This window comes from Nyctereutes procyonoides, unplaced genomic scaffold (genome assembly GCF_905146905.1).
Source record: "Nyctereutes procyonoides isolate TBG_1078 unplaced genomic scaffold, NYPRO_anot_genome, whole genome shotgun sequence".
Taxonomy (NCBI): Eukaryota; Metazoa; Chordata; class Mammalia; order Carnivora; family Canidae; genus Nyctereutes; species Nyctereutes procyonoides.
Window position 1 is genome coordinate 15230536 of NW_026575160.1, and position 11148 is coordinate 15241683.

An 11148-nucleotide genomic window follows, 5' to 3' on the forward strand; every position below is an offset into this window, starting at 1 on the left:
CTTTTAGAAAAAGAAGTGTCAGTAACGTTTATAGAGTGTCATCAATGAACCACATTCCATCCAACACTTGTATCTTACTTGTGTATGGCTTTTTGGTTTTATAAACACTAAAGTAATGGGCAGGGACAGATCAGTATCTCAAGTGAAAAGCATGAATCATACATATTGCTGGTCACTTGTCCAAGTCACGGAGCTGGTGAGAGGTGTAGGTATACTGGGGCTTGAACTCAGAAAGTCTGCCTTCAGAGCACATCTTCTTTCCTATCTAGCCTTTTCTGACTTCTCCGGAATGCAGTTGTCTATGGATGACAAAAACCCTGGGGCTGGTTCCTCAAACACTGGTTGCTTATCCAGTTTGGTTCAGACTGAGTGTATGCTGATGCCAGTCATCAGCTGTTGCACACCATGATGGCTGGGACTGTGGCTGGTTAAACACAAGCAAATGGTCTTCTTTGTGGATGGCTTTCCTTTTTGAATAGCACTTTGGGATTCCCTTCAGAGAAGTACCTTTATGTTCATAACCTAGCTAAACACTTAATTTTCTGTTAGTGAGTTTAATGTTAAACTAGAACTACGGATGAGCTGGTTGGCTGAGTGCAATAATTAAATATATATATGTTAGACACATGTTTTAGGTGGATTATTTCCAGACTGAGCTTAGCTCAGTTATGCAGTAACAGTCTCTCTTCAGCTTCATGTCAGACCTTGAGCCAAGCATATGGCTTGTCTTCATAGATAACTTACACTGGGCTCCACCACAGTAAGGGCACCTGCTGTGCATTTGCATAACTAGATTGGCAAGATCAATTAAGGAAAGGTTGGCTGGCCACTTGTCTCAGAATATCATGAGATTGGTGTTTGACCTTGATTCCCAAACCTGACAGTCATAGAATTATAGCCTCAGAATGAGAATGGACTTGAGGATTATCCATTCCAGACCCATCCCTATGGGGAAATGCTTAAATAATCCTTGACATGTGCCCACTCAGTCTAAATTAGAACATAACCAATGACAGAGACCTCATCATTCTCTAAGGGACTCGTTCCATTTTTGGACAGTTCTGTTAGAAAGTTCTCTCTAACATTTCTTAATTGCTCACTTCTCCCTGGGAAGCTATAGAGTTGTGCTGTCCAGTGTGGTAGCCACTAGCTGCATGTGGCTATGGAGCATTTAAAATGAAGCTAGTCGTAATTGGGGTGTGTTGTAAATGTAAAATTTATATCAGACTTCAAAAACTCAATATGAAAAAGTTTTACAATGATTATGTGTTGAAATGATACTGTTTTTGGTGTATTGGTATAAATACAATATATTATTACATTTAATTTCACCTGTTTCTTTCTACCTCTAAATATGGTGATTAGAAAGTTTTAAGTGACATGCGTGACTAGCATTGTATCTCTACTGGATAGTGCTACTAAAGGGTATTATAAGTCTGTGCACTCTTACAAATGGTAGCCTTCAGATTTTAGAACCCTGCTATTGTGTTTCCCCTAATAAATTTTTTTTAGAGTAAATGTCTCAGATTCCTTCAAATGCTTTTTATTTAACATAACTTCTAGACCCTTTTCAGTTCTTTGGTCTCTACACTTAGCTGAATACTGTAAACTGAAGACTATAATTAAGATGTACCATACCCTTTGGGACTATTATCTCCATTGTTTTCATGTTACTAACTTTTGTTAAAGCACAGAGTATGCTGTAGTTTTTATGGTGGCTCAAATATACTACTCAAGGGTTCTTAACTTGGGATCCAGAATCTCTGGTGGTCATAGATGGGCTCCAACTGAAATTGTAAACAAAGTTTTATGACTATGGACATTTGTCTATGAGATAGTCTTTAGCTTTCACAGATTTTCAAAGAAATCTGAGACCCACTAGATTGTATTGAGACTATAGTCCCTTAAAACTCCTGAGCTTTTATTTTTCATGAAATTATTTTTAATCTCAATCTTTCGTACTCTCCCACTTTTGCATTTGATTTTAACAATGGATGATTTTATATTTAGCTTTTAGATTAATAAATAAGAACATTTGTTCTTTTAAATAAATGATCTTATAAATATCAAATAAATAAAAACGTTTGTTCTTATTCATGTCAGCTTGTTCTTTAGTTTATCAAGACTGTTTGTCTCTCTTGGTTCATTTGACATTTAATGAATTAGGCTTCTCTCCCAGCTTTGTCACACCTACAGTTTTGATAAGCATGTCTTTTGTGTCCTCATCCATCATTAATTGAAATTTTGGACTGGATGAACCATAGATAGCACTTGGGAGTCTGCCATTGTGACTGCCTTTCGGGTAGGCAGTGATTCATCAAGCCGTCAACATTCCTTGGGTAGAGTTGTTGAAACAGCTACAACTCTATTCAGGTGTACTGTCATTTATGTCATTCTTGTCCACAGGATGTCAAATTCTTTTCCGAAATCAAGATATATTTTTGTCTATGATGTTTCCCTGATCTCCCTGACCTGTAACCCTGTCAAGAAGGGAAATGAGACTGGTTTGGTGAGACACTTATTTTGGAAACCTATACTGGCTCTTAGCGATCACTGCTCACTGATTTTTAAATAGTTTGTTTTAGAGTGTTACTAGAAGTTTGACATCAAACCCACCTGGCTGTAACTTTTAGAGTCTACTTCCCCATTCTCTAAGATCTTTCTGAAAATTGGCACAAATGTCTTGACAAAGGTTTGATTAAAAAATGAAATTTACATGAGATTAAAGTGGGAAATAACAGGCTTTTATGTTAGCTAAGCAACAGGAATAAAAGGTGATGATGAATAAGGGTGCACTGAGCTGAAGGACAAAGTTATGTGATACCAAAGCCCTGGGTAAAGACACTATCTACCACTCTAACATGTTCTGTCCACCAGCTTAAACCATTTGGTCCCCCAAGGCAATCACATTTGTTTATCACAGTTTGTTCTCTGTTGACATTTAATGTTTTCTAAGTTCTGGAAACTATTATTTTTCAGATATCCGTAGTTTATTTTGTTTTGAAGTCTAGAACAGCTCAATGTTTTTCCATGGAGTGTCATAAACACTTTCTCCTCTGTCAGGAAAAGTAGATGTCAGAATACACTCTTAGGAGTTATCAAGGACAAAGCTTGGTTTTCAAAGATCAAAGGCCATTAGTTTTCACACTAGATACACCAGTTTTAAAATCTTGGTGTCCATATCATATCCCCAGAAGCTAGGTTGTTGGCTTGGGTGTGGATACCAGCATTTTTTTTTAAAACTGTCTAGGGGATTCTAATATGTGGCCAATGTCAAGAATGCTGATCTAGGTGATTAGTTTCCCAAGTGGATTTTAGATCATCAGCAGCAGCAGCAGCAACATCACCAGGAACTTGTTAGAAATGCAGATTTCCAAGTCTCCACTTCTGAAATGCTAAATCAGAAATTCTAGAGGAGGAGCTCAGGAATCCGAGTGCATTTTTTTTTTTTTTTAAATAGTATCCATGGCCAGCATGGAGCCCAATACGGGGCTTGAACTCATGACCCTGGAATCAAGACCTGAACTGAGATCAAGAGTTGGACACTTAACCAACTGAGCCATCCAGATGCCTCAGGAATTGGTGTTTTAACAAGCTCTCTAGATGATTTTGATACATACCAAGGTTTGAAAGCCACTGCCCTAAGCTTTCTCTCCTGGAAAAAAAGGTTGCCTTGTCAAATGCTACTGACCCTGAAGATGTCTGGTCTGAGGCCAGTTAAAGCTCTGTAAGACTACAGGATTTGGCAGGTAAGCTAAGCAGAAAGCTTTGAGTGCTCTACTTCCTCTCAGCCAGTGAGCTGGCCTGTAGTGTACAATAAATGCTTTCATCCAGTGTTGGTACATGACTGTCCCATCCTCAGTTGAGGGTGGTCATCCAGATCTGCTGATCACTCTGCTGCACCTTTTCTTACAGCCTTTTATTTCAATTTCTAGTGCATGTTTTGAGCCATAGTGGCTGATACAATACAAGTCTACTTGTGGCCATGCTAGGTTGCTACAAAGAAAAGAGGAAGACTACCACCCGGATGTTAAAACACAAATTTTATAGATATTTCAGACAATTTGAGGACAGAATGAAAAAAAGGCAATCAGAAATTGTTGGAAGATCTTTGGTATCATGCCTAGGGGATAGAAAGTTTGGAAGAAACTTTGGCCAGACTGCACTGTCTGTGACTGCAGAGCCACTTGGCTTAGTAGGAGCTGGCCGTGGAGGAACCTGTAGCCATTTTTTGGCTGCTTTCCTTTCTGGTAGCATGACCTTGAGTAGCTCACTTAATTCTTTGAACCCCAGTTACCTTGTGTATAAAAATAAGGAATGATGATACCTACCTTGTGGGGTTGTTAATAGGGATTAACTGAAATAATACTTGAAAAAATGCCCAGCACAAGACTAGTACATGGTGGTTATTCAGAAGCCTCCTCTGCACTAGCCTTCAAATTGTAGTGTGTTGTCTTTAGCTAGTTTTCAAAACTAGGGCTCGTAAAACCATGGAGTAGAATGTTTATCCATAAAGCTTCATCAGATTCTAGTTCCAGAAACTTCCTGTTCTCCTCTTGGCATCCTTTTTCCTTCTCAAGCTAGGACCTTGGTCTCTTTTTACCCTTCTGAAATTCACTTTCACATATCAGTCAGTTGGAAGAGAGCTAATGTGCTAATCAAGTAGAATGTACATGACTTGGAACTACTGAATGTGTTCGTGTTTGCAGAGTTAGATGCAGTTGAACAGCATTTATACATCTTTTAGCCCTAAGGAAGGAAGTACTTTCCTTAGAACGTGCCATTTGATTTGTATTAATGCTCACATAATCCTCAGAAGAGGTACTATTCTTATCTCCATTTTGAAGGCAAGGAAACCAATGTTAATGGAATTTAAGAAACCCATTCAGACTGTTACAAAGTGGAATATTTTTCCCAGAGCCCCTTAACTTATCACATAGATTCTAGACTTTGATTTCCCACAAGGTTAGCATACGTTATAGGCAGAAACAAACAGAAAAAAGTTTGTTTTCAAATCCATGCTTTTTCTGCACCTAGTTGCAGGGCAATACAAAACTGTTAGTTGGAAAGGGGTGGCTCATTAGGAGAGTACAGAAGCTGGGGAAAGAAGTTAGGGTGGATTTCATGAGTTGGATTTCTATTTTTTTGAAGTGTCAGGTGGCATACAGATCTCTTAAGATTTAACTTTTGCTTTATCCTAAAAGCACAATGAAAGGGTAAATCACTCTTTACATTTTACAGAGTCCTTATTTTATATGCTATCAATGTAGGCTTTAATTCTCTTTGGAAAATGAATACTTTTCTGGGTCCCGTGGGAGCTGTTCCTTCTGGCATTTGCACAGACTACCATCTGAGCTGAGTGCTTATTAGATAGGATGAAGTATCGTTTAAGGTTAGCAGCAAGGCATCATAGGCCACCCACTGGACACCCTGGGAATGAAAAAGAGGCCAAAGGTCTAGTGTCTTTAACTGGAAAAGTACAATTGCAAGATTAACAGTGGCAACCCCACTGTGCATTACTGCTAGTGGAAATAAGCATATGATATCATAACAGAGGAAGGCAGCAAATTTGCTTTCAAAGCCCACAGTGTGACAGCTTTACAGTTGTCTTTTGAATTTATTTATTTATTTTAGAGATGGGGGATGGCAGGGAGGACCAAAGGGAGTGGGACAAGCGCGCTCTGTGCTGAGCGTGGAGCCCGATGTGGGGCTCAATCCCAGGACCCTGAGATCATGACCTGAGCTGAAACCAAGAGTCAGATGCTCAACTCAATGGATTGAATCACTCAGGCGAATTGAATCATTTAGGTATCTACAAATGTCTTTCGAGTGGTATCTGTATTGGTTTCTTATTGCTACTGTAACAGACTACCATGAATTTAGTAGTTTCAGATTATCCTGCTCTCCCAGTCCTGCAGTGTTATGCTTCCCATGAGAGTTCCCAGTCTTAATCTTCAGATAACCAGACATGAACAAGCATTAGAATCTTCATATTTGAAAACAGGTAATTTTATTTTAAGAATAACCTAATTGTTTAAGTAGTTACCTCCCTTAACCTAAAGAATAAAAAGACTGTTCATTTAATTAATGTCTTGGAAACATATGAATGACTGTATGTTCTGTTTACTAGCTGCAGTCTGACAAGGAGATACATTTGGCACAGCATAGCAGTAATCAGAGTGTCGACAGCATGCTTGGGTGCAAATAGAAAAGTGGGACATCAAAACAAGGTCACGGAGGCAGTATTCTACAGTTTTTATTTTTCCTACTGAAGTAAATAAAAAGGAGAGTTGATCTGAGTTCCTGTGAAACCCTTTGCCATTAAATGTTATAATCAATTTAAACTTGAATTGATAAACACTTCTTATTGTTAAAGCTAAAATAATTGTATATGAAAGATTCAAATTGTTCCTCTCCTATCTTAACCTAGAGACCCTTAATATTTCAAACTCACTGAAAAATACCAGATCAGGGCTTATATAATTAAGATTTCTCTTTTAAAAACAAAGAAATTATAATATATCAGTGATATTGTAATAGTGTTGTGTGGTGAGAAGTGGCAGCTGCACTTGTGAGCATAGCAGAAAGGTTTGGACTTGTTGAATCACTGAAACTAATGTAACATTGTGTGTCAACTATACTTAAAAAAAGAAGGCAAATTAATAAGCTTTTTCCAAGAACTGCTAAAAAAAGGCATATGGCTTTTTTATAATCATTTAAAATAAAAATATGAATGTTATAAAAACAAAGTAATAGACACAGAATGTTAGTGTCGTGAATTTCCCTAGATAAGTTGCAGTCTAGTGAGTTTCCAGCTCATTCCTTAGAGCCCTGTGACTTCATGGTCATAGCTCCTAAGGAAACGTAGCTGGTAGGAATCTCCTGCCCTCACTTCTATCACAATAGCTCCATTTTATCTGATTTATATGAGTATATCTATATATCCATATATATGTTTACTCTGATCACTCCCCTGCATCTCACATATTATTGCCCACTATTTTGTGACCAACTTTTTCTACTGTTTCAATTCTACTGATTCAATATGAATCTACTGTTTCATTAATGTTGTTTTATACTGTCAGTGTTTAGATTCACCCACTTGTTTGCATTGTCTTTATCTGTCTTCCTTTTGGGCATCTCCTCTTCCTTCTCTGCTCCTGTAAATTTGAAGTATATTCTTTAAATTTTGAAGGTCTTCTGGCAGTAAATTGTATCACTTTCAGTTTGTGTGTGAAATGTCTTTATTTCACCCTTATACTTTTTTTTAAGGGGGAGAGGGGCAGAGGGAGATAGAATCTCAAATAGGGTCCACACCCAGTGCAGAGCCGACTTGAGTCCAGTGCAGAGCTCAGTCTCATGACCCTGAGATCATGACCTGACCTGAAATCAAGAGTCAGATGCTTTACCAACTGAGCTCCCCAGGCTGCCCCCATCATCCTTATACTTTTGCTATATGTGAAATTCTAGGTTGATAATTTCTCTGAACGTTTTGTAGATTTTATTCCACTACAGCCTGGAATTTGTTGTTGCTTTTACGAAGTCTACTGCTAGTTTATCTTTTTATGGATAGATCTGTCTTTTTTCCTTTAGATGCTTTAGTATGGTCTTTATGTGTTTGGTATTTTGCAGCTTTACTGCGATGAGTCTTGATGTGAGTTTATTATTTATCCTCCTTGGGATTAGCTTTCTGAATCTGAACATTTATATCTTTCATCTCTTCTCAAATATTGTATGCCAATGTTATTGGTATTTTCGCTAAAATAATCTTCTTGAACTCCAGTTAGACATTTATTAAATGTCTCATTCTTTTTCTCACAACTGTTCTTTCACAGTTGCCACTTCTTTGTCTCTCCTGTGTTTTGGTTGATTTCTTGAGTGTAATCTTCCGTTTTATCAATTCTTTCTTCAACTGTGACTAATCTATTAAGCTATCCATTGTGGTTTTAAATTATATTTTTAATTTTTTAAATATTTGGTTCCTTTTCAAATCTGCCTGGTGTTTTGAAAGTGTTTTATTACTTTCTCTGTTTTTTTATTTCATATTTGTTTTATTAACATTTTATGTCTGGTTATTTTATTTTCTGTATGGTCCATTCCAATATTCAAAATTCTTGGCAGTCTAATTCAGCTGTTATTGTTTCTGCCGGCTCTCACTCATGGGACCTGTTTCCTCATATACTTCATAATTTTGGATTTTGAGTTATTATTCAGCTGTATCTGTAGCAATCCTGTAAGACCTGAGTTGTGAGTCAGTCCCTCAGAGAGATGTCCCTACCTATCTGGGTCCACATCAGGTTAATTTCTTGGCTTGAGCCTTCCTAGATTGCACAGTAGTGTCAACTTAACCACAAGCTTTTATAGGACAGGCCTGTGGTTGTAAATTTTCAGGAAAGATGTAATATCCCAATCCAGAACCTCGGCTGAGACTTTTTTGTTATTTCCCTTTACATGGTTTATGTGGAAGGCATGCCCCTTCATTATTTGGGCTTTATATGAAGTCTCAGTTCCAAGTCCTCATCTTACTTAGGACTCAGTGTGGCCGTTAAAATTCAAGCGTCTTGGTTACAAAGATTGGCAAATGCTTATACGATAGCCATAGATTCAGCTAACACCTGCTTTCTAACTCTTATGAGCTCAATGATTTGTTTATCCTTCCTTTGTTACATAGCTCAACTATTAAAAAAGATGTTTATATATCGAATCTAGCATATTTCTAGGTTTCTGGTTCTAAATATTCCTTCAAACAGAACTTTTTAATTATTATTATTATTTTTTGATGAAGAAACTAAGACACAGAAAAGTTAATTGACTGTAAAAAGGCTCAGCAAAGTGGAAAGTAAAGCAGCCTCTGAATTACTTGTTCACTACTTGTGTAGATCACACAAAATAATAACACTTCAGCTTTTAGAGTTGGCATTTATTGTGTCACTTCTAGTAATTCTTGAGATAACTCTGAAATCAGAAGTCAATTTCCCCCAAATTGTGATAACTTGCTAAAATAAGGTGAGATTAAATCATTGTTGCAAGGTCATTCACTCTATTATAGTTGAGATAAGAAGTCTGCCTCTGACTCCCAAGGCTGTAGTGATATGAGTCAGAAAATTTAGTCCTAACAATTTCTTCAGGCAGATTCTACGTTCTGAATCTGGATTTGGAACCACCTACATGGAGAGGAACTCTCTGTAGTAATTCAACAGTCACACTTTTAAGGATTCATACAGACATATTTTGGTTTGTGTTTGTTTTGATGATGAATTCTATTTACTTATTTATTTTAATATAATTTACTTAAATTCAGTTTGCATTATGCTGAGTGAAATAAGTCAATCAGAGAAAGACAATTGTCATATGGTTTCACTCACATGTGGAATATAAGAAATAGTGAAAGGGACCATATAGATATATTTTATCAGCATCAGGACTTGCTCACATGCAGAAGCCTCCAGTTAAGAATCTCTACTGCTTATTAGAAAAATAAATATAATTTGAAAGATATATATATTAGTTATTAATGCATTCTCAAAAAGTGAACTGTTTGTATCTTAAAGGGAATCTGAGTAACACTGTACAATATTGCAACTAGCAAATCATTGAAAAGGGAAAGCTAATATGTTTTTGAGATTCCAATAAAAATAAAAAAAAGACACATTGTGAATTTCAATGTCCTTATCTTAAATGACTGAGCGTTAACAAACCACCACCACCACCACCACCACCACCACCACCACCACCACCACCAAAAGCAGAATCACCTAGGGCTACTAGCTATGGTTTTGTTTTGCTTTGTTCCAAATCACTAAATTTTCACATAAAATGGAGACATCATCAACATTTCAGATTTTTCTTCAAACTTATCAGTTTTATTCAATTTTTCATCTTGTGTCTGATAGCGTTCACCCTCTTTAGCCTTTCTTAAAATTGAAAACTGAAGGTGTGGGTTTGAAACCTCCTGTAGAGGGCGCTATTGATATGGTCAAGTATATCAAACATTTTTTAAAAAATACATGGTTCATAAACTGTAGTCTCTGCTGAGAAGTCATTAGGTTGCTATTTGGGAGAGTTGAATGAAACCAAAATCCTAAGCAGACTAATAACTCTTAAGCTGTTTAATACTTGTGAACCAGCGTCCCTCTGCTGCTGGCTTCTTGAACGCTGAAGTCTGAGCGTTCCCTCCCCTCCCCCCTTTTATTACTTAATGAACAATTCCTCTTCTGGTCTGTATTAACAATGGTGCTTGGAACTCGGCATCGATAACACACTGTATGCCCTGTTGTGCTGCATGTTGAATGATTTGTGTGTCTTTGAGAAAGTCCAGCTTCTCCTCTTAATCTGGTATCCTGGAGGCTCTGTAATTTACTCCCACAGTTCCCTGCCATAACATATTTCATGTCAAGTGGTAAGGTTTAAAAAAAAAAACCCCTCTTAATATAGATATTTTCAAACAAAGACAGAGGGCAAAGAGGATCTTCTTAGGATATTAAATGAGAACATAACCAAAGCTTATTTTTCTTTTGTATTATTATGAAGCAATTGATGATTGCCTGGGGCTTTGGGGATGAATCAGACTTTTAATAAGTTTCAGTGAGAACAGTGTTCACAGAGATAAGTTAATTAATTGCTGTGCTGTGTGAAAGCTCATGTAGATAGTGTTTTATTCTACTGTGTAGACTGTTCATAAAAAGGCACACAATTTTTTTACCACACTAATGCTTATCGACAAACTTTCACAGAAAATATTCCTTTACTCTTTTCTTAAAAAAAAGCAACTGTTAATAACCTTATTAAACCAGAAATGAAATACACTACTGATCACTCTCCAAAAGTAGCACTAAAAAGAAAATTTTCCTTTTGGAGACTCTGATGTTTTGCATCTATTGTTTGCAAAACTCTTCTGGATGCTGACAGACACCTCTCTCCTTATTACTTTTAACCTTGAGGTTTTGGCAAAGTGCTACTTTTTCCTCTGCATCATTTGGTTGATTTTAAAGTAGAAGAGTTTTCTATCCCATCTTTTACCCTGTTGTTGTGGCAGCATTATAAAGGATGGTGAGAAAATGACTTTGAAAGCATCACTTGTTAGTATGGTGGGTTTTTCTCCTGATGGCTACAATTTACATGCCATGGGCCCTATAAGCTTTCCAGCTT